At 43.7% G+C, this 24,845-nt stretch overlaps 1 protein-coding gene across 1 annotated transcript in view; it reads right to left on the reverse strand.

The window, feature by feature from the left end:
• The window catches only part of LOC121575697 (transcription factor SOX-5-like), a 171,057-nt gene extending 158,531 nt beyond the window's left edge, over positions 1-12,526 (reverse strand). Inside the window, exon 1 of the mRNA XM_045212368.1 lies at positions 12,466-12,526. The gene's annotated coding sequence lies outside the window, so the exon portion shown is untranslated. The remainder of the gene's footprint in view (positions 1-12,465) is intronic.
• Between the last annotated feature and the right edge of the window lie 12,319 nt (positions 12,527-24,845).

Raw genomic sequence — 24,845 nt, forward strand, 5'->3', positions numbered from 1 at the left:
TTATTACCATTGCTTAGCCACCGAACATCATTATGTAAAAGTAGATGATGATGCTCAGCAGACTACGAAACAAGCAATGTTGCAGGCTAGATGTTGATCGGATAAAGTTTATGATAGCCATAACTGAATCCATGGGGTTTTTTAACTCATCGCTGAGATAAGTGCAAAGCACGCTCTGGTGTATCTGGCAGCGCAGTGATCTCATATGCAGTGAAAGAGCCGATAGGCGGGCAGACAGACCCTGTACCCCTGTTAGCAGCTCTGATTGGCTTTCACTGGTATGTTGGGTGATATTGATTGACAGCACTTAATGGACAGGACTACAGGAAAACAGTATCTCCCATTGGAGAATATTGAACGAGGGCTCCTTTTGGCACTAAACATTGGATTAAACAACTAAAGTACAAGACAAGGCGAACATTGATGCGCTCTCTAGTCAAACCAATAAGAAATACCCCTAATTGTGTTGTTTTTCATTTAGAATAAATTGATTGAATTCAGAATGTAACTAGAGTAATTGAATACAAGACCATGGGAAATGCTGATTGGTTTGTGCCAGTCAACCCAATGACAGTTATCTTATGGTAGTCTTTCAATAGTCCTCTAACTAGGATACTCCCCTATTGCCTGAGGGCTAATGATGTGAATACTGGATCAGTGATCAGTATGTATGCGTCCCAAATGGCACCCCATTCCCTATATAGTGCACTACTTTTGACCAGGACCCATAAGGTCTTGGTCAAAAGTAGTGCACTATGTAGGAAAAAATTGTGTCATTTGGGATGCATAGTGTCCTCTGGAATGGATACCAGGGTTTCCTAATGAACAAGTACTCTTTACTTGAAACCCCTTCGTCTTCTGTCTCGGAAGCAGGCTATACACACACACATGCACGCACGCATGCATACACAAAAGCATGCACGCATGCGCACACACACACACATGCATATGCACACAGCAGAGCAGCAGATATGTCTGAGAATACATTAAAGAAGAGGGGTAGAGAGATAGACGGTGAATACCAATGGAGCGACTGACATCTCAGTAACCAAAAACATTCACCTGTGAATCCGTAACCTTCATCATGATGTAGATAGTCTCTCCTATTACCACTGGTCCAAGATCAGGTCTTTATCCATCCACCTCTTTGTTACAGTTTTTTACGATTGCTTACACACTAAAATTAAACTTTTCCCACAATTAGCAAAACCTTACACTCAAGGAGCAAAACACAAGGCTAGATTTGCACAACTGTAAGCACATTGTCAGCTTCACACTATTTGCAAAACATTACACACAGTGATTTGCAAAACACTAAACACACTTGTATACATCAGACACAGAAGTATATTATGATGTCACTTCCTTGCAATTCCAAAGCACTGACTGTCAAATTACCACACCCATGAGCCAATCTGTTAAACACAGCCATCAGGTGCACAAACACATGATTGCTAAATTGTAGACACACCAATCAGGTTTAAGCACTATAAAAATGCAGCAGGTAGGTTCACCTGCATTCAACCAAAATGGAAGGAGTCAGAAGAAGAGTGAGGGTGAGAGGAGGAGTACACAGAGGAGGAGAAGGAGGTAGAGGAAGAGGCAGAGGCCGAGCCAGAGGTTGAGGAAGACCTGAAGCAGGAGGAGAATGTGCACAAAGAAGAAGAGGACCAAACTTATCAAATGACATTCGTGCAACACTAGTGGACCATGTTGTGAACCACGGATTGACGCTGAGGGAGGCTGGACTGAGAGTTCAGCCAAATCTTAGCAGATATACAGTGGCATCTGTCATAAGGACTTTTCGACAGGAAAACAGGTAAAAGAAGATCTGTCTACAGTTACAGTAATCAGCCGCTTATTGTATGCACCATATCAGCACTTGTGATACCCCTTCCTGTGACATTGTACAGTAAGTTACATGTATTATTCTCTACATAGGATTGAGGGTCGGGAACAACAAGGAGGAAGGGGGCCCATATTCACGCAAGAACAAGAGAGAGAGATAATAAACATGGTTTTGGCCAATAATGCTATCAGGCTCAGAAAACTACAAGCCAACATTATCAGTGACCATGCCATTTTCAATAATGTCCATCAGGTCTCTCAGTCAACACTGGCACGTATCATGAAAAGACATCAGGTTCAAATGAAACAACTTCATCGAGTGCCTTTTGAGCGGAATTCAGAGAGGCTCAAACGGCTGCGGCACGAGTATGTGGAGGTATGTATTGTTCACTTTAGCACTGTGATGTTGCATACTGCATACTTTTTTACATTGACTGTATACTAGACCTATCCTGAACTACACAATCTTGTCTTTCACTGTATTTCAGAGAGTTTTGCAGATGGATGCTGAGGAAATCCTGCATGAATTCATACAGTGGGGAAAAAAAGTATTTAGTCAGCCACCAATTGTGCAAGTTCTCCCACTTAAAAAGATGAGAGAGGCCTGTAATTTTCATCATAGGTACACGTCAACTATGACAGACAAAATGAGGAAAAGAAATCCAGAAAATCACATTGTAGGATTTTTTAATGAATTTATTTGCAAATTATGGTGGAAAATAAGTATTTGGTCAATAACAAAAGTTTCTCAATACTTTGTTATATACCCTTTGTTGGCAATGACACAGGTCAAACGTTTTCTGTAAGTCTTCACAAGGTTTTCACACACTGTTGCTGGTATTTTGGCCCATTCCTCCATGCAGATCTCCTCTAGAGCAGTGATGTTTTGGGGCTGTCGCTGGGCAACACGGACTTTCAACTCCCTCCAAAGATTTTCTATGGGGTTGAGATCTGGAGACTGGCTAGGCCACTCCAGGACCTTGAAATGCTTCTTACGAAGCCACTCCTTCGTTGCCCGGGCGGTGTGTTTGGGATCATTGTCATGCTGAAAGACCCAGCCACGTTTCATCTTCAATGCCCTTGCTGATGGAAGGAGGTTTTCACTCAAAATCTCACGATACATGGCCCCATTCATTCTTTCCTTTACACGGATCAGTCGTCCTGGTCCCTTTGCAGAAAAACAGTCCCAAAGCATGATGTTTCCACCCCCATGCTTCACAGTAGGTATGGTGTTCTTTGGATGCAACTCACGACGATTTGAGTTTTTACCAAAAAGTTATATTTTGGTTTCATCTGACCATATGACATTCTCCCAATCCTCTTCTGGATCATCCAAATGCACTCTAGCAAACTTCAGATGGGCCTGGACATGTACTGGCTTAAGCAGGGGGACACGTCTGGCACTGCAGGATTTGAGTCCCTGGCGGCGTAGTGTGTTACTGATGGTAGGCTTTGTTACTTTGGTCCCAGCTCTCTGCAGGTCATTCACTAGGTCCCCCATGTGGTTCTGGGATTTTGCTCACCGTTCTTGTGATCATTTTGACCCCACGGGGTGAGATCTTGCGTGGAGCCCCAGATCAAGGGAGATTATCAGTGGTCTTGTATGTCTTCCATTTCCTAATAATTGCTCCCACAGTTGATTTCTTCAAACCAAGCTGCTTACCTATTGCAGATTCAGTCTTCCCAGCCTGGTGCATGTCTACAATTTTGTTTCTGGGGTCCTTTGACAGCTCTTTGGTCTTGCCCATAGTGGAGTTTGGAGTGTGACTGTTTGAGGTTTTGGACAGGTGTCTTTTATACTGATAACAAGTTCAAACAGGTGCCATTAATACAGGTAACGAGTGGAGGACAGAGGAGCCTCTTAAAGAAGAAGTTACAGGTCTGTGAGAGCCAGAAATCTTGCTTGTTTGTAGGTGACCAAATACTTATTTTCCACCATAATTTGCAAATAAATTCATTAAAAATCCTACAATGTGATTTTCTGGATTTTTTTTCCACAATTTGTCTGTCATAGTTGACGTGTACCTATGATGAAAATTACAGGCCTCTCTCATCTTTTTAAGTGGGAGAACTTGCACAATTGGTGGCTGACTAAATACTTTTTTCCCCCACTGTATATATTGATGAGGCAGGGTTCAACCTCACAAAAGCAAGAAGGAGAGGCAGAAATATCATTGGCCACAGGGCTATAATCAATGTCCCAGGGCAACGTGGGGGTAACATCACCCTTTGCGCTGCCATTTCACAGCATGGGGTTCTCCTCCGTCATGCCAAAATGGGCCCTTACAACACACCTCACATTCTCGCATTTTTGGACCGATTGCACCACATCGTCACAGCAGGTAATGAAATGCACCAGATGCAATACACTGTCATCTGGGACAATGTGTCATTCAACCGCTCTGCTTTGGTCCAGAACTGGTTTCAACACCATCCACAGTTGACAGTACTATACCTTCCACCATACTCTCAGTTTCTAAACCCTATCGAAGAGTTTTTCTCTGCATGGCGGTGGAAGGTTTACAATCTCCAGCCCCAGGCTCAGGTACCCCTCATTCAGGCCTGTGACCAAGTTGACGCCGCAGCTGTGCAAGGATGGATTCGACATTCAAGACGGTTCTTCCCGCGTTGTCTTGCTAATGAGGATATTGCTTGTGATGTTGATTAAATTCTCTGGCCAGATCCAGCTAGGCGAAGAGATAATGTATAGTATGTTTACTGTAGTATTTTCTGTACAATATTGTCCGTTTTTTTTCAGATTATTTTTTATGTTTGTTGTTGTTGTCATTTACTGTAATTGTAACCTGTACTGGATACAGTATTTTACGTTTGTCTGTTGTTTGCTGAGCTAACAGTGTTATGCACACTACTGTAGTAGCATGAAAACTGGGAGATGTTTTGTTGTGATTCTCCATGTTGACATGTTGACTGATTTGGGTATATGGAGAGAAATAAATGATATTTTCCTCAGTCTGCAGCATTGGTCTTGTGTAGTGTTTGTATAGTTGCACTTTCTCTGTGTACTTCATTTACAGTACTCTAATCACTGAGAATTAGACTTGCTAAAAGTGTTTTAGGTGTCACGATCGTCAGGGAGAGAAGTAGACCAATGCGCAGCGTGTTGAACGAACATGTTTAGACTTTATTTAATTAAAGCACGAACAAAACAATAAACGACTCGTAACGTCCAACGGTAACAAAGACCGACACGGAACAAAAACCCACAAACACAAAGGGAAAACAGACAGTTTAAATATGGCTCCCAATCAGAGACAACCAGCCAACAGCTGACACTCGTTGCCTCTGATTGGGAGTCACTCAGGCAAAACATAGAAATAGACGAACTAGAACCCCCAACATAGAAACACACCACATAGAACAAACACACCCTGGCTCAACAACTAGAGTCCCACAGCCAGGGTGTGTTTTGAGGCGCGGACTGCGACCGCGCCTCAAAAAGAGCAAAACAGGGGAGGGCTGGGTGGGCATACCTCCTCGGCGGCGGTTCTGGCTCCGGGCTTGACCCCCACTCCTTCTCTAACCCCCCAAAGTACCCCTGGTCCGGTCTGGCCCTGCTGACCAGAGCTGAACTGAACACTGGTGGAGCGGATTGCTCTAGCTCCGGCGTGACGCAGCACCTGACCGGTGCCGGACCCGCCACCGGTGGAACAGGCACGGGCCGTGCCGGACTGGACGACGCACACCACTGGCTTGGTGTGGGGAGCAGGAGCGGGCCGAGCCGGGCTGACGAAGCGCACCACTGACTTGGTGCGGGGAGCAGGAACGGGCCGTGCGGGCTGACGACGCGCACCACTGACTTGGTGCGGGGAGCAGGAACAGGCCGGACAGGGCTGACGAAACGCACCACTGACTTGGTGCGGGGAGCAGGAATGGGCCGGACTGGGCTGGCGACGCGCACCACAGACTTGGTGCGGAGAGCAGGAACGGGCCGGACAGGGCTGACGAAACGCACCACAGACTTGGTGCGGGGAGCAGGAATGGGCCGGGCCGAGCTGGCGATGCGCACCGTAGACTTGGTGCGAGTGGCAGGAACAGGCCAGACCGTACTGGGAACACACACCACTGGCCCTACGTGGGGATCAGGAACAGGCCGGACCGGACTGGCAACACACGCCAGTACCTCTCGCCGTGCCTCTACATCTTCCACCCCCTCTTCGACCAGTGGCCCCCGTAACCTGGCGGCCTCCTCTGCCAATCCGCTGGGCCGCTCTGCCGCGGTCTCCTGCTGGCCCGTCGTCCACGGCGTTAGCCTCCCCCTAAAAACTTTCTGGGGGTCTCTCTTCCCCGTGGGCCAGGCCTCTATATTTCTCGCCCAACTCTCGCTCTCCTGCTTCCAACTCCAGCCATTCTGCTCCTCCTTTGGCTTGACCCAGTCGAGACTCTTCCTCCACTGTTCCCAAGTCCACCCTCTCTGCTCCTCACTAGGCTTGACCCAGTCGAGGTTGCCACGGAGATCTGCTAGCGATCTCCCTGGTGATGGCTCCTGGACACGCTGCTTGGTCCAGTCTTGGTGGGTTTTTCTGTCACGATCGTCAAGGAGAGAAGTAGACCAATGCGCAGCGTGTTGAACGAACATGTTTAGACTTTATTTAATTAAAGCACGAACAAAACAATAAACGACTCGTAACGTCCAACGGTAACAAAGACCGACACGGAACAAAAACCCACAAACACAAAGGGAAAACAGACAGTTTAAATATGGCTCCCAATCAGAGACAACCAGCCAACAGCTGACACTCGTTGCCTCTGATTGGGAGTCACTCAGGCAAAACATAGCAATAGACGAACTAGAACCCCCAACATAGAAACACACCACATAGAACAAACACACCCTGGCTCAACAACTAGAGTCCCACAGCCAGGGTGTGACATTAGGTTAGCAACAGCAGTGTGTAACTGGTTAAAAAAGATTGAAGTCATACGAAATGTGTGTGTTTCGTATGGTAACAAAATATTGTTTTTATGAAGTCGTGTATAGTTTTGACAACAGTGTTCCATTTTGCAAATGATCTGAAGTGTTGTGCTACTTTGGTGTAGGGTTGTGCTAATTGTGTGTAGTGTTTTGACAAACCGGGCCCTGTTTTCAAAATTGTGCTTAAACAATTGAAGAAAACTGTAAGTTTAGGATTGGTGGTGTGGTTAACTGATTGTAGATCTGTGGTTAAGAGCAACTTCTACCTCGAGCCTCTGTGACATCTCAAACATGTGGGTAACACATTCAACATTTCCTGTGTTTGTCTCAGAGCATCACTAACACTGGACCACTGTTAGAAACTGTAGTTTCAGGGTCATCGGTTCAGCTCCAACCTCCAACCATTCACAGTCATCCAAGTCAAACAGACTAGACCCTTAGAGGACAACAGGAAATAACACAGAGCTTAGAGACACTAAACTGAGAACTAACACCTTCAGTCAGTCACAGACAGACACAAAACATGTTGCCAAGATGGTCCTTTGTAGCTCAGTTGGTAAAGCATGATGCTTGTAATACCAGGGTAGTGGATTCAATTCCTGGGACCACCCATATGTAAATTGTATGCACGCATGACTGTAAGTCACTTTGGATAAAAGTGTCTGCTAAATGGCATATATTATTATATAAGATGCTAGAACAGCTACCTTCAGAGGCAGATCGTTGAGAACCACAAGTAACACCTTTAGTCATGTTCAGACAAGGCAACAGTAACGGCTAATTGAGACTGAAGTGAGTGTACACTAGGGTGGTAACCTGTATACTCACTCGTAATAGTGCCTTGACACAAGGTTGAACCCCATTTTTAACACACACACCCCAGTGGCTCGCAGTCTCTCACTGTCTCAGTCACGTTAATTACCTGTGTGTCTGTGAAGGTGGAACCTTGTAACCCTGACCCGTTGTAGCACTCAGGGAGATGGGGATTGATGCACACTCAGCGACCCATCTGATTGGGGTTAACAGTGTGCTCATTTGCATGAAGGTGGGGCTTCATTAGCAGGGAACTCTGGGAGAGAAAGTGACCTCCGGTGCAAGAGCCAGAGGGACCGTTAAGCTTGTCGCATGCTTCCCAGGCGAAACGGTTTGCGCATATATTATGACGAAATGTTGTGATGTTTTTGTTCATTTTGCAATTGAGCAGGGTAATTTTTTTGGCTGTTCGTGAACACAATCATTTTTCTTGAGGCAATTCGAAGTTCGGTAGCTGAAGTGTACGCCCCTTCGTCGGTGACTGGTCAACAGTACTCCTCTGTAGTAGGAGTGGGAACTATGGACGGGATTCTTCAATGAAGTGTTTGTTGTCATTCAACGATAGACAACTAATTTTGACTCTGCACCGGTACCCCCCTGTATATAGCCTCCCTACTGTTCTTTTATTTTACTGTTGCTCTTTAGTTGTTTTGCGTTTATTTTTTTTACTTAACACTTTATTTTTTTAAATTTAAATTCTTAAAAAATTGCATTGTTGGTTAAGGGCTTGTAAGTAAGCATTTCACTGTAATGTCTACACCTGTTGTATTCGGCGCATGATTTTGATTTGACTAGTTTTCATGCAAACATTTTCTCTTGAGAAATACTGCACCAAACATCTTAGTTAGATGTAAAATTGCGCGATTAAGAACTTGGCAAAAAAGTCAAAATGAATTATAGATGTCTTGATTTAGCTTAGATTAATTTGGACTATTTTGATGAAGTGTTTCTGGCTATGTTGATGCTACGGTGGCTCAAGAGGGACAAACAACAGTAATATTGCCACTTTTTTCTTGTTTTTCAAGCGAAGGAGTATGTGAGCACAGACTTTCGCTTCGCCTAGCCGAGTTCTGCTAGGAGCAAACTGAACCTATGTACACTACCGTTCAAAGGTTTGGGGTCACTTAGAAATGTCCTTGTTTTCAAAAGAAAAGCAATTTTTTTGTCCATTAAAATAACATCAAATTGATCAGAAATACAGTGTAGACATTGTTAATGTTGGAAATGGCTATTGTAGCTGGAACTGGCAGATTTTTTATGGAATATCTACATAGGCGTACAGAGGCCCATTATCAGCAACCATCAGTCCTGTGTTCCAATGGCACGTTGTGTTTGCTAATCCAAGTTTATCATTTTAAAAGGCTAATTGATAATTAGAAAACCCTTTTGCAATTATGTTAGCACAGCTGAAAACTGTTGTGCTGATTAAATAAGCAATAAAACTGGCCTTCTTGAGACTAGTTGAGTATCTGGAGCATCAGCAATTGTGGGTTCGATTACAGGCTCAAAATAGCCAGAAACAAATAACTTTCTTTTGAAACTCGTCAGTCTATTCTTATTCTGAGAAATGAAGGCTATTCCATGCGAGAAATTGCCAAGAAACTGAAGATCTCGTACAACGCTGTGTACTACTCCCTTCACAGAACAGCGCAAACTGGCTCTAACCAGAATAGAAAGAGGAGTGGGAGCACAACTGAGCAAGAGGACAAATACATTAGAGTGTCTAGTTTGAGAAACAGACGCCTCACAGGTCCTCAACTGTCAGCTTCATTAAATAGTACTCGCAAAACACCAGTCTCAACGTCAACAGTGAAGAGGCGACTCCGGGATGCTGACCTTCTAGGCAGAGTTGCAAAGAAAAAGCCATATCTCAGACTGGCCAATAAAAATAAAAGATTAAGATGGGCAGAACACAGGACTGATGTTTGCTGATAATGGGCCTCTGTACGCCTATGTAGATATTCCATAAAAAATCAGCCGTTTCCAGCTACAATAGCCATTTACAACATTAACAATGTCTACACTGTATTTCTGATCAATTTGATGTTATTTTAATGGACAAAAAAACAAGGACATTTCTAAGTGACCCCAAACGTTTGAATGGTAGTGTATGTATGCGGATGCCTTTATACGCACGCACACACACACACACACACACACCCACACACACACACACCCACACACAACATTGAAGATTAACTATTGATAGACAGACAGAGTGGACTCTTCACTTGGCAACACCTGCACTTCCACAAAACACACACGGTGGTGGTGGATCCGTCCCTGTCCAGTCATGTATAATGCAGAAGGAGGGTGGGGCCTGCTGTTGTCTGTCCCTGGGGGGTCCCATCAGGGGGGAGCTCGTGTAGCTCAGTTGGTAGAGCATGGTGCTTGCAACGCCAGGGTTGTGGGTTCGATTCCCACAGGGGGGCAGTATAAAAAAATAAAAATGTATACACTAAATGACTTAAAATGTAAATGTAAATAATAATGAGTGGAGGACCTGCTGTTCCTATATGGTACACTCTAGTACACACACTTTAAGGACATCAAACACACACTGTGATGACATCAGACAGGGGAACAGGACCCCCTGCCTGCCTGACTCATTTACAAGACAAGACTCCCCACTTTCTCTACAGGAGACCCCTAGCATCCCCCCCAGCCATACCTCTCCTCCCCGCCACTCTCCTCTCCCATTCTCTCCTCTGCTCTGCCTCCCCCTACTGTTACCCCTTTCTGAATCTTCACTATCTGACCATGCTGGAAAAGACATAGGAATAGTGCTTTGAAACCACAAATGTAACCTCCTAACTCTACAGAACATGAATGAAAACATCTCAGATTTGTTTCAGTGTGTGCATGCCTTTGTCTGTGTGTGTTGGTGTGTGTGTTGGTGTGTGTGTTGGTGTGTGTGTTGGTGTGTGTGTGCTTCTGTGCAATATCCACCTCCCTCTCTCTTTCAGCTCAGTGGCAGAACAACGGGCCTCAAACTGTTCAGCTACAACTGTTCCAAGTCCCAATCATTACAGCTTGTCACAAATAATTAATTTTCTCATTCCTCATAAAGATGTGTAAAAAATTACCATGTTATTATACTCTGCCACTCTCCGGAGGCAGCAGAAGACCAAATTTAATTGAAAATTCTTCCTGCACATTAAATTAAATCCATAAATAAGAGTTTAGGCATTGGTAGAGGAAGCATATGTTCGTTAGTCCAGACAGGCGGCAGTAATGGCTGCTGTAATGTTTTAATAGCTGCTCCCTCTAAGCACCGATACGTTCCCATCATTTCACTGATCACAGCCAGTCACAGGCAAGCTAGTGGCCAATTATAGAGCTCTATACCATGGTCACTGTAGGAGGACGAGGACAGGGACAGGGAAAGAGACAGACGGGCACAAGGGACAGTCTGATATTCTGTGTGGATCAGAGACTCAAATGCATATGAATACTGATGTTTGGAGGACATTACAATGAGAATGCCCAGAGGTTGGACTGTGATGTTGTACATGGTGAAAATGTATTCAAAACGGGTTGCTTTTCCATGATCATTAGACAATAGATTCAATATATGTACAGTATCTATAGGAGAATAAAAGGTGTTTATAGTAAACTGGAGGGACCATGTTTGATGATGCTTCATTTAACCCGTTCTTTGTTCAAACAGCAGTTTCTCAAAGTGGGGATGGATGGGAACTGATGTAAAAGAGCAGCTAACCATGCTGGGAGGGGGTTCACACACACATATACACACAAACAGCGGGTAGAGGTCCCCTCCGGTTCACACACACACACAGTGGGCAGTGTCCGGGTCAGTGTAACAGAATGGTGACCGCTGCCAAACCAATCTCATAATCAGGCCTGGGACATGACCACAAGCTGTGAACATAACACTGCTGTGACACGATGGAGTCACACACACTCACATAGATGCACACACACACACACACTCACACTCCCTGGTGTGTATCTAACAATACTCAAGATATGAACTGAGTGATAGTTATTAGCTATAACATCATTAACATCATTAGTTATAATGTACTGTTAGTGTAAGGTGGGTCACATCATTAATATCATTAGTTATAATGTACTGTTAGTGTAAGGTGGGTCACATCATTAATATCATTAGTTATAATGTACTGTTAGTGTAAGGTGGGTCACATCATTAACATCATTAGTTATAATGTACTGTTAGTGTAAGGTGGGTCACATCATTGATATCATTAGTTATAATGTACTGTTAGTGTAAGGTGGGTCACATCATTAACATCATTAGTTATAATGTACTGTTAGTGTAAGGTGGGTCACATCATTAATATCATTAGTTATAATGTACTGTTAGTGTAAGGTGGGTCACATCATTAATATCATTAGTTATAATGTACTGTTAGTGTAAGGTGGGTCACATCATTAACATCATTAGTTATAATGTACTGTTAGTGTAAGGTGGGTCACATCATTAATATCATTAGTTATAATGTACTGTTAGTGTAAGGTGGGTCACATCATTAATATCATTAGTTATAATGTACTGTTAGTGTAAGGTATATGGAATTGTTTTAAAATGGTCATACCAAGGATCATTTAGCTATTTGATTTTGAATTTTAAGAGCCCTTAAGGCATCCCCCAAAACATTTAAAAAGGAACAAAACGTGTGGAACGTAACTGGAGGACAATACTGTACATGTCTAAGAGCAACATGATGAGAGGGCAGTAAGTTAACAATCCTCTGTAGCTCAGTTGGTAGAGCGTTGCACTTGCAATGCCAGGATAGTGGGTTCAATTCCCGAACACACCTGTATTTACACTTCACGCAGTGTCTGCTAAATAACATATATTATATTATATTATTAACAATCCTTACCAGTCAGTGAGTGGTGGCGCTGTATGGTTCAGTTCCGAAGTTGGGGTCACTTTAGTTCAGGGTGAGAGAGGACTAGGCTCCACTGACCACTACACAACACAAACACACACAGAGAAACATACACTATTAGACCCACAACTTTAAACCCCTTTGGAAGTATGGAAACTCTAGTATGAAGGTGTACTATCCCTTTAAGTGGACAATCACAATGACACTAACAGCTGTGGAGAAAACGGACTCACGACTGACATCAGGAAGCATAAGAGAAGCATGTCAACGTAACAGCTTAGACAGTGATGACAGGACAGTACACTAGCAGAAGAATAGTTCACACCATGAAGATGTGACAACTAGCCGCACATACTGTACAAGACACCTGTTAATAACAAGGGAACAGGAACTGTAGTCGTAAATGTGAAATATGTCACATGTTCTGTAGTTTATGAATAGATGACAAGTACTATATGCCGGGAATCTGATCTCAGTATTCTGTTAGTTCCCATGAAAAACAGGATTGTGTTGAACACACACACACTTACACACACAATCCCCCCCCACTCACACACACACACACCTCCTCATCCTCATCATCTCATTTCAATGAAATCCTCAGAGACAATAAGCTATTTTGAGGCCAAATCACTGACAGAATTCCATTTTTCCAGTGAAAAGATCAGGAAAAACATCTGATTTTCCTAAGATTGGATTTACCTCTTTATTTTGTCTATCTCTTTAATTTATTCCCAACGTTCCTAACAATTACTGTTCCTGTATCTCGTCAGTGAATGCTCTATCTATTGCGTGTTATTGGAAAATGAACAGAGTGAGTTATATAATGCATAAAAACAAACACACTCATATAAACCTTCTTAACACACACACAAACACACACACAGAAGCACAGTCTTGTACAGCTAACCTTGTGGGGACACACAATTCAGTCCCATTCAAAATCCTATTTTCCCTAACCCCTAACCCTAACCCTAAAACTAAAACTAAAACTAACCCTAACCCTAACCCTAACCCTAACCCTAACCCGTACTCTTACCCTTACCCTTACCCTTACCCTTACCCTTACCCTTACCCTAACCCTAACCCTAACCTTAACCTTAACCCTAACCCTAACACAAAAACCTAACCTTAACCCTAACCTTAAAACTAACCCTAGCTCCTACCCCTTCATTACATTTACATTTACGTCATTTAGCTTATCTTATCCAGAGCGACTTACAAATTGGAGTCATATGTTAATGTAATTCTAACCCTAACACTAATTCTAATCTTAACCCTTAAACTCCCTAGAAATAGCATTTGACCTCGTGGGGACTAACAAAATGTCCCCACAAGACTTCTGGTCCCCACAAGAATAGTTAAACACGTCCCCTTTTAACACTCACACACACACACACACACACACACACACAAAACCCCTCTTAACATACGTTAGATGATCAAACTTGATATTAATTCCCTCTCTCCACTGCTCTTGTCCCAATGTTCTGAAGGGAGCGTGTACAGCAGTGGGATAAACACTGATACAGAGTAGAGCGGATCATCTTTAGTTTTAGTACAACACTTGGCAGAGGATTCTCCAAGCAGCTAAACACCAAAACACTGCCTGTTCTCTCCATCTCTCCCCCTTCCATCCCTTCCTCCCTCCCTCTCTCCTCTCCTTCTCCCTTCTCTCCCCTTCTACAGATGGATTAGTAACCCCAGTTCATTTGTGTTGCAGCTCCCAGAGATGTATGATTTTATACACATGAGGTCCTTATTACTGATTAATGTGTTCATTTTTATGACCGTTTTTTTCTTTCTTTCTTTCTGCTTGCATTTTGTATTTCTATTTTGATGTGTGTATCTGTAATTTATGTAATTCATGACTCATCTGTAAAAGAGACCTTGGTGTCAGTATAACTCCTTGATAAAGGTTAAATAAAAAATCAAGTCATCACATTGGGGAGTGTATAGTTTGTATCTCGTCAGAACATTGGAGATGTGCTTTGGGGACTGGTGGTTGTTCTGAACATTGGAGATGGGATTTGGGGACTGGTGGTTGTTCTGAACATTGGAGATGGGATTGGGGGACTGGTGGTTGTTCTGAACATTGGAGATGGGATTTGGGGACTGGTGGTTGTTCTGAACATTGGAGATGGGATTTGGGGACTGGTGGTTGTTCTGAACATTGGAGATGGGATTTGGGGACTGGTGGTTGTTCTGAACATTGGAGATGGGATTTGGGGACTGGTGGTTGTTCTGAACATTGGAGATGGGATTTGGGGACTGGTGGTTGTTCTGAACATTGGAGATGGGATTTGGGGACTGGTGGTTGTTCTGAACATTGGAGATGGGATTTGGGGACTGGTGGTTGTTCTGAACATTGGCATCTGTCATTAAAAGAAGAAGTGAAAGTGTTTTTGTAAGTCCTTCATCTTTTGGTTGGTAATCTTGTAAACCTTTGATGTAGTGTAGCTGATGTGTGGGACTTTTACTGTGTGCCTTTACTCCAGCGTCCCTGGTTTCCTGTAGCGGCCAGTGTGAAACTGTGAACACAATCCCTTGGCCTGACCACACTCGTATTTACCCTAACACATAAACACATTCTCCCGGAAACCATGATTAAAATCTGCCTTTGTTGTTGTGGTTCAATGTCCCTGCTATCTCCTGATGGAGGCCTGTGAGACTGCTATTCTACTATTCTGCGGTGTTAATCTACTGTGGTGGTTGAAAGGGCTGTAATGAGTTCCCGGTTGTGAATGGAATCTATAGTTTGGTAGTGTCCAGACTCCAAGCCTATTCTTTACAGCAGAGAGAGAGAGACCGTAAGACCCACTGCTTACATTACAAAGTTCACACAACATTCCCACAACGTTCCCACAACGTTCACATAATGGTGTGAGAACGAGAGGGACACAGTATAAAGAGGGAGACGGTCAGCCAGATAGCGTAGCTAACTGAAAACACATAGTGATAGTAGTTCTTGCCTAACTGGACAACTACACACAAAGACACTAGCATCATCAGTTCGCACCACTCATTTCTTTGGTATGGCTAATTTTAATCATCTGCACACTATCTGCAGACTCACTCTGTCATACACAACTAATACACACACTCCATAATTTAAAGGGCAACATAATCCATAATTAAAAGGGCACCACACTCCATAAGGGCAACACACTCCATAATTAAAAGGACAACACACTCCACAAAAGGGCAACAAACTCCATAATTAAAAGGGCAACACACTCCATAAAAGGGCAAAACACTCCATAATCTCTGTTCCCTGTACTTATGACAAATTTCTCCTTTTGCTTTGGAGGTTGCGTTGCATACAACTCATCTGGAGGACAGTGAGGACAGAGGGACTTACTCAGACATATTTACAGGATGTTCGAACATCTGACCGAGCATGCTTTGTTAAGATTTTATGAAATTAGGGACAGGATACAATGGAGACTGGCACAGAGAAGCTAGGAGGTCCTGGAGAACTACCTGGAGGGTTTAACCTCTCTGTAGGAGCTGGAAGCGGAGCGTGATGACAGGATACTCATCCAACTGTGGACATGTTGGGAGGGGGTGTTTGGGGGGCATGGGTGGTGTCATGTAGAGGAGGGGTTGGAGGTATGTGTGTGTGTGTGTGTGTGTGTGTGTGTGTGTGTGTGTGTGTGTGTGTGTGTGTGTGTGTGTGTGTGTGTGTGTGTGTGTGTGTGTGTGTGTGTGTGTGTGTGTGTGTGTGTGTGTGTGTATGTGTGTGTGTGTGTGTGTGTGTGTGTGTGTGTGTGTGTGTGTGTGTGTGTGTGTGTGTGTGTGTGTGTGTGTGCGTGTGTGTGTGTGTGTGTGTCTAACAGCAGCAGAGCAGCAGCAACAGAGGGAGTTGTGAGTGAGGTGGTGTTCAGTAGAGTTGAACACTGATCCTGCTTTATTGAATGAATAAAGCCCATCTCATCACGCGTTAACACACACACAGAATGACACCATATCTACTCCGCTTCATCACGTTACACATGCATCATCTGTTCACACAACCAGAACACACTTCTGGGGTCACACACAGGACATAGGTATCACACACACACACACACACGACAGGGTTACACACACCTCATACATAAAAATATTATACATTCACATACGTCACACACACACACAAACATACACACGCACACACCTCCTACCAGGATTGGGGTCAATTCCATCTCATTTGAAGGGATGATCAATGTCATGTTCTGTCTGAGTTGAATGGGTTGAATTAAAGTTTATGATTGGATGGTCTGAGGATCATTTGTGTTCAACAGAGATAAGCATCTCATTTTAAAATACAGATCCTTTTCAAAATGAGTAAATGTAAAATGTTTTTCTACTTGACCAAGTTCATGGTCCCTGCTTCTCATGGATATTGAGAGACGAGAACGTAGGTCCTTTCTTTCACTGAGTTTCAAGGCTGCATTTGTATGTTATATAACTAATGAAAAGGCTTTTGCACACAAGTACAGGTACACAAATATTGAATAGTTGAATAGCTGAATTGTTGTCAGGGCTATTATTATCTATGATAAGATATAGCATTGGTAGCTGAAGACCTTGAGCTCTCTCGCTCCCCTTCTTTCGCTCTCATTCACTCTCAAAGTGTAACATGCTGAACGCATTGAGATACATAGAGGTCACCATCTCAGAGCCCTAGCACTCATCTACACACACACATACACAGTCAAGGGTCACAGATAGTCCCTATGCGATTAAAGGCCCAGTGCAGTCAAAAATGTGACAGTCCTTGCTTGAGGAATTGCTCTTTGTTAAGAAGCTACTGTATTTTGCTTTCTTTTTGACAATTATTTGATATTGATATAAAAACGGCTGCATTGGACCTTTAACACAACCTCCACAATTAGTCTCTAATCACACAACAGGCAGGCCACACACACACACACACACAAACACACACACACACACACACACACACACACACACACACACACACACACACACACACACACACACACACACACACACACACACACACACACACACACACACACACACACACGCCACCCCTGGGCCCTGAATAACACAAACAGCATAATTAGCCATCTACTAAACAAAGCAAACACTACACTCTGTAATTACAATATCATGTCAGTACAACAGCTCCCCAGGACCAACGAGTAGCTGTCTCACACACACACACAGACACACACATACACATACATGCAGACATGCAGTACATACATACCCACACTCATCATACACACAAACACACAAACATGCACACACACCATCCCCTCGTATATCCCACACACACAATTCCCTCACACACACACACACATTCCTATACTTTCCCATGTGTGTATGTGTGTGTGTAGCGTATGGCTCTCTATTGATTGTAGAAGACAGTCAGTCCCCACTGGCTGTTGTGTAGTGTTTGTTTGTGTGTCGCTCGTCTTTTTGGGTCCCCTCCTGTCTGCTCTCATGAGGGGACGTCCCTGAACATGACAGGATATGACACGCCAGCAGAGGAATTAAAGGACAAACACACACACACATACACTCCTGAGCTTCTGTTGTTCAGCCCAGGCAGCTGGCACTGGGAACTCTACATACGTACACTTAACGTATGGTCTTTCTTCACTCTACCTCGGTCTCATCACACACACACACACACACACACACACACAAACACACCTACACATGCGCATACACGCAGGCATGCTCACACACAGTCAAACACACACAGACACAAACTCTCTCAAACACACACAGGATGAGAAGTTGACTAATTCCTGCAGACAGAATAAAGAGTGGCACAAACACTTGTCGTGATACGAGTTGTGACACGACATCCTCTGTCTCCCCTGCTCTATCTCTCCCTCCCTCTGCCCCTGCCTCCCTCCCCTCCTCCTCTCTCCTGTCCCTCTGCTCCCCCTTTTCCTCCCCCGTCCCCCTCTCTTCCCCCTGTCTCCTCACCCGTCAGTTCGTATATCCCTCCAGTCCAGAGCCAGCAGTAGATTAAATCAGAGAAGCCAGCCAAGTGGTGTGAAATCACATTAGATCTTAATCACAACCTATTGTGTTTGCCTTATTGAGTTTTACACTGCTTCCCTTTGTTACGTGGCGACTCTGTGGTGTAAACTACATGATCTTTCCAATTGACATGACCGGAGAGGAGTTGATTTTGCTCCTATCTAAATGTTAGGCAGATGGGTTAACCATGTCTGTAAACCTTTTATAGATTTCACCTGAGAGATAAAGTTGACTATAAACCGTAAATGCACTCCGAGATCTTAAGCACAAGAAATGTGTAACATATTGCACAAATTGAATTCGTAACACATCACACAAATTGCTAAATTCGTAACATATAACACGAAATGGATGACATAGTACACAATTGGATGACGTAGTACACAAAAAACGGGGACCTGTTTTCGATCGTGAGCACCACTTTCAAAACTACTGGCTGGAATCCTACAAAAAGTTTGAGAGTGCATCTTTAACTGTAACCATTAACCATTAACCTTTAATCTTAATGAAGTGCATTTGTTCAAGAACATTGTGACAAACACACCAGTCAACAGTATTTTTCTCTGTGTTGTCCCTCTCTTTCATTCTCTCTATCCCCCACTCTCTCTGTCTCGCTCTCCATTTCCCTCCCTCTATAAGACCATAGTAACAGTCACTCTGTGATCAGTAGAGTTCTCTGCTGTCCATCACTCTTAATGTTCTGCCAGCCTCCTTATCGTCATCACAACCAATTAACACAACCACTTCTTATCTCCTTAACGAGCATTAACGAGCCGTCTCAATCACTCTGTTAACGACCATGAGAAGAGTCCCTATCACACTATCACAACACACATCCCTGCAGTGCTCTTCACTCCCTGTCCCACCCCACCAACAAAACACCTGATTCAGCAGATTCAATTGAGGTCAGATGGTTAGATGATGAGTTGAATTAGCTGAATCCTGGTCTGTTAGTGCTGGGCTGGATCTAAAGCCTGCATACACTGTTGCTTTCCAAGGATTGAATTAACATGGCAAGGTAATGTAGACATGGCAGACACAAGGATGCAGATAAAGTCTTAGCTAACTAAACTCATAGCACCCAACACGTTACAACCACTCAGGGTCTTCCTTGAAAATATCGCTCCATGCTAAGAAGACTAACCTTGAATGATGGTAGCTCTATTATAATCAGAATATGACGTTAACTAAGCCTGTCTAATCTACACAGTTAAAAAAAGAACCTTGATTTACTTCTTACAACCACCCATTCATACACTACGATATGTATACCTTTTCATTCCTGAAGGGCGAGAATGGGTAGCTCTGAACAGTACCTCTCCACACACACACACACAGCCCACACAGACTTCCCTCAATGTCCCCGCTCCTCACTGTTCCTAAAAACTCATTTGAGTACGGTCTATGAGAACAGCATTATGCCAGGGCTACCTGACAATGGACACAGAGAGAGGGAAGGAAAGGGGTAGCATACCAAGCAGCCTTGACTTGTATGCACGAATACACACAGAAACACACACAGGCACAAATACAAGTGGCAGGCTGCAGGCTGTACATAAAGAAATATGACCACAGGTCAGAGTCAGGCCAATATACAATGTATATTCTGTGTAGAAAACAGTTACAATAGCTAATTATAAATACAATCCCTACAGACAAGTTGATGGATAGCTGTATCTATAGAATACAGTTACAATAGTTAGCATCAAGTGACCTACAGTCTTTCCAGAAATATTAAGACACACACACACACACACACACACACACACAAGCAAAAGTGGACACACACATACGTTGATTACATTTACATTTACATCATTTAGCAGACGATCTTATCCAGAGCGACTTACAAATTGATGCATCCAACTTATGATAGCCAGTGGGACAACCACTTTATTAATTTTTATGGGGGGGTGGGGAGGGGGGGGGGGGTAGGTAGAAGGATTACTTTTATACTATTCCAGGTATTCCTTAAAGAGGTAGTGTTTCAAGTGTCTCCGGAGGGTGGTCAGTGACTCCGCTGTCCTGGCGTCGTGGGGGAGCTTGTTCCACCATTGGGGTGCCAGAGTAGCGAATAGCTTTGACAGGGCTGAGCGGGAATTGTGCTTCCGTAGAGGTAGGGGGGCTAGCAGGCCAGAGGTGGATGAACGTAGTGCCCTTGTTTGGGTGTAGGGTCTGATCAGAGCCTGAAGTTAAGGAGGTGCCGTTCCCCTCACAGCTTCGTAGGCAAGCACCACGGTCTTGTAGTAGATGCGAGCCTCACCTGGAAGCCAGTGCGGAGGAGCGGGGTGACATGAGAGAACTTGGGAATGTTGAACACCAGACGGGCTGCAGAACCACTGAGGACGCTGCAGCCCAGACGGGCTGCAGCGTCCTGGATAAGTTGTAGGGGTTTAATGGATGCATTCCTTATCTGGCACGTCGTCGTTGACTTCTCTTTTATTTGCGGCCTTGGTGCTAGAGAGAGAGAGAACGTGTGCATGTATTTATCTCTGGCTTTTGTTTAAGAAGAAACTTCTGAATTCACCATAACCTCCTCACCCTTGTTTCTCTCTCTCTCTTCCCTCTCTCTTTTCACTCCTCTCTCTCTTCTTTCTCTCTTCTCTCTCTCTCTTTTCTCTCTCTTCTCTCAGTATAGTCATTAGTCAGTTACTTCCCCTTCACACCTCACTCTCTTTAACAAGTCTATTCTCACAATGCTGTCATTCTGTCATTCAGAGCAGGCAAATATTCAATGTCTATATGTCTATGTGAGGTGTATAAGATATATCCATTCTTAGAGAAGCGTTGTGTGTCCAATACCGTTTCAGAGAAGCAATTATGTGCAATATTTATTGTAAGATAATCATGTGTGTGTCCAGCTACATTTTTTACATTCTCAACAATAATAAATACACACCACTTTCCATACCTAATGCCACAAAGATGGGAGAGAATGGAGGGAACTCAAGGCCCCTTTAATAAAGTGCTCAGTGCCATACACACACACACACATGCACAGCACACACACACACACACACACACACACACACACACACACACACACACACACACACACACACACACACACACACACACACACACACACACACACACGCAATCACACACACACACACTAATCCTTGTAATCCATCAGGTATGGTGTGGAATGACCAGCATGCCGTGCATCGCGGGTTGGACCATGAAGAGAGGAGAAGCATGTCCGCCAAAAAGGAGGAGAGGAAAACCCTCTTTTCCACTCCTCTCGTCTGACATCCCTCATATAACATGCTTTACTTGATCCCTTTGCAGCAGAACAGCAGCGGTAAAGGAGGCTAAGTGGTAGGGACATACGTAGCAATATAGCAGCTTTTCAAACACAGAACCACAATGCTCAGCCACTCTGTCCACAGACAGGCTTACACAGGGACACAGCAGCATATCACAGACACACAGTCAGAGCCAGAGCACTCTGTCCACAGACAGGGGCCAACACAGCTGTATTGAGACTCCTAAACAGCACTGAGGACTAGCATCAAGCATACAGTATAGATCTCTATACAAATATTTCCTCTCCTCTCTCTCGCTCTCTCTTAATCCCTGTCTTTCATTCTCTCTTTCTCTCTCTTCCTCTATTTCTCTCTTAAATGAAGGGGGGGGGGGGTCCACAACTCCACTCCATCAATTTGAATTATGTCTATGTGACCTCGTCAATACGGCCTGAGAAAAACCACAAACTGAAAAAGGACAAAGAAAAGACAACTCCACTCCATCAATTTGAATTATGTCTATGTGACCTCGTCAATACGGCCTGAGAAAAACCACAAACTGAAAAAGGACAAAGAAAAACTGAAAGTATTGATTGTTGTGTCAGAGCCGGTTAAAGAGAGGAGATCAGAGGAGTGAGAGAGGCTGTGTCAGTGAAGAGCAGAGCCGGGAGGGATGACGTTATGAAGACACACCTGAATGACTCTGTTCTGACTGTGTGTCGATAATACTCTGATTCAAAGTCCTAAGGATATTATTGAAGTGTGGGTTTAAATCAAGATAATCCACTTTTTAAAAACCCAGGAGCTTGTTTTATTGCATTGTGTTGCGAATTCCATTCTGTGAGCAGCGAGGCAGACATAAGGCTAGCAGCATTGAGAGTGTGTGGAGCCGGGAACAGTCCCTTATTTGTGTGGTGCTAAAACATTCTAATTTGTCCATGCACAGAGCTTATGTTCCCTCTCCCCATGTGAGAATACAACACATTGCCAAGTTTACTTTCCCTGGATAGCCTAGCACACGCAAAAATGGCTAACGTAAGTCTAACCAAATAAATAAATAGAAAGGTTATGATGTGAGACGAGGTAAAGAAGAGAGAGAGTGAAGGAGCCAGTTAGCATGAGAGTGAGCGAGTGAGTGAGTTAGAGAGAGCATGAACCAGGGCATTAGAGTGAATGAATTAGAGGGACAGAGTGAGAGAGAAAGTATGAGTGAGTGCTTGAACGTGTGAGTGCGTGAATGTGTCTTCCATCTACGTATGGAGACAGTAGCATCTCTGCTTTGCTTCACTGGTTCCAGATCAGTCACACGTTAGATAGCAGAGGTGACAGACTACAGCTAGTGGCGTTATACACATTCCTTCTATTCCACTGAGCAACCAGAATAGAAACACCACACAGAGACAAACAACAGCACTGTTATGTATGTACACACACACTCATATGTGAGCACACACACATGCCTGCACACACAAAAATAGTGCAACGTACATAGCCAGCACTACATTGATTTCACACACATTGAGTGTGTGTTTGTGTACAGTTGAAGTCGGAAGTTTACATACACTTAGGTTGGAGTCATTAAAACTCGTTTTTCAACCACTCCACAACTTTATTGTTAACAAACTATAGTTTTGGCAAGTCGGTTAGGACATCTACTTTGTGCATGACACAAGTAATTTTTCCAACAATTGTTTACAGACAGTTTTCACTTATAATTAACTGTATCAAAATTCCAGTGGGTCAGAATATTGCATACACTTAAGTTGACTGTGCCTTTAAACAGCTTGAAAAATTCCAGAAAATGATGTCATGGCTTTAGAAGCTTCTGATTTGAGTCAATTGGAGTTGTACCTGTGTATGTATTTCAAGGCCTACCTTCAAACTCAGTGCCTCTTTGCTTGAAATCATGGGGAAATCAAAAGAAATCAGCCAAGACCTCAGAAAAAAAATTGTAGACTTCCACAAGTCTGGTTCATCCTTGGGAGCCATTTCCAAATGCCTGAAGATACCACGTTCATCTGTACAAACAATAGTACGCAAGTATAAACACCATGGGACCACGCAGCCGTCATACCGCTCAGGAAGGAGATGCGTTCTGTCTCCTAGAGATGAACGTACTTTGGTGCGAAAAGTGCAAATCAAGAACAACAGCAAAGGACCTTGTGAAGATGCTGGAGGAAACAGGTACAAAGGTATCTATATCCACAGTAAAACAAGTCCTATATCGACATAACCTGAAAGGCCGCTCAGCAAGGAAGAAGCCACTGCTCCAAAACCGGCATAAAAAAGCCAGACTACGGTTTGCAACTGCACATGGGGACAAAGATCGTACTTTTTGGAGAAATGTCCTCTGGTCTGATGAAACAAAAATATAACTGTTTGGCCATAATGACCATCGTTATGTTTGGAGGAAAAAGGGGAACGCTTGCAAGCCGATGAACACCATCCCAACCATGAAGCACAGGGGTGGCAGCATCATGCTGTAGGGGTGCTTTGCTGCAGGAGGGACTGGTGCACTTCACAAAATAGATGGCATCATGAGGAAGGAAAATTATGTGGATATATTGAAGCAACATCTCAAGACATCAGTCAGGAAGTTAAAGCTTGGTCGCAAATGGGTCTTCCAAATGGACAATGACCCCAAGCATACTTCCAAAGTTGTGACAAAATGGCTTAAGGACAACAAAGTCAAGGTGTTGGAGTGGCCATCACAAAACCCTGACCTCAATCCTATAGAAAATGTGTGGGCAGAACTGAAAAAGCGTGTGCGAGCAAGGAGGCCTACAAACCTGACTTAGTTACACCAGCTCTGTCAGGAGGAATGGGCCAAAATTCACCCAACTTATTGTGGGAAGCTTGTGGAAGACTACCCGAAACGTTTGACCCAAGTTAGGCAATTGAAAGGCAATGCTACCAAATACTAATTGAGTGTATGTAAACCTCTGACCCACTGGGAATGTGATGAAATAAATAAAAGCTGAAATAAATCATTCTCTCTACTATTAGTCTGACATTTCACATTCTTAAAATAAAGTGGAGATCCTAACTGACCTAAGACAGGGCATTTTTACTAGGATTAAATGTCAGGAATTGTGAAAAACTGAGTTTAAATGT

The sequence above is a fragment of the Coregonus clupeaformis genome, unplaced genomic scaffold, assembly GCF_020615455.1.
Source record: "Coregonus clupeaformis isolate EN_2021a unplaced genomic scaffold, ASM2061545v1 scaf0009, whole genome shotgun sequence".
NCBI lineage: Eukaryota > Metazoa > Chordata > Actinopteri > Salmoniformes > Salmonidae > Coregonus > Coregonus clupeaformis.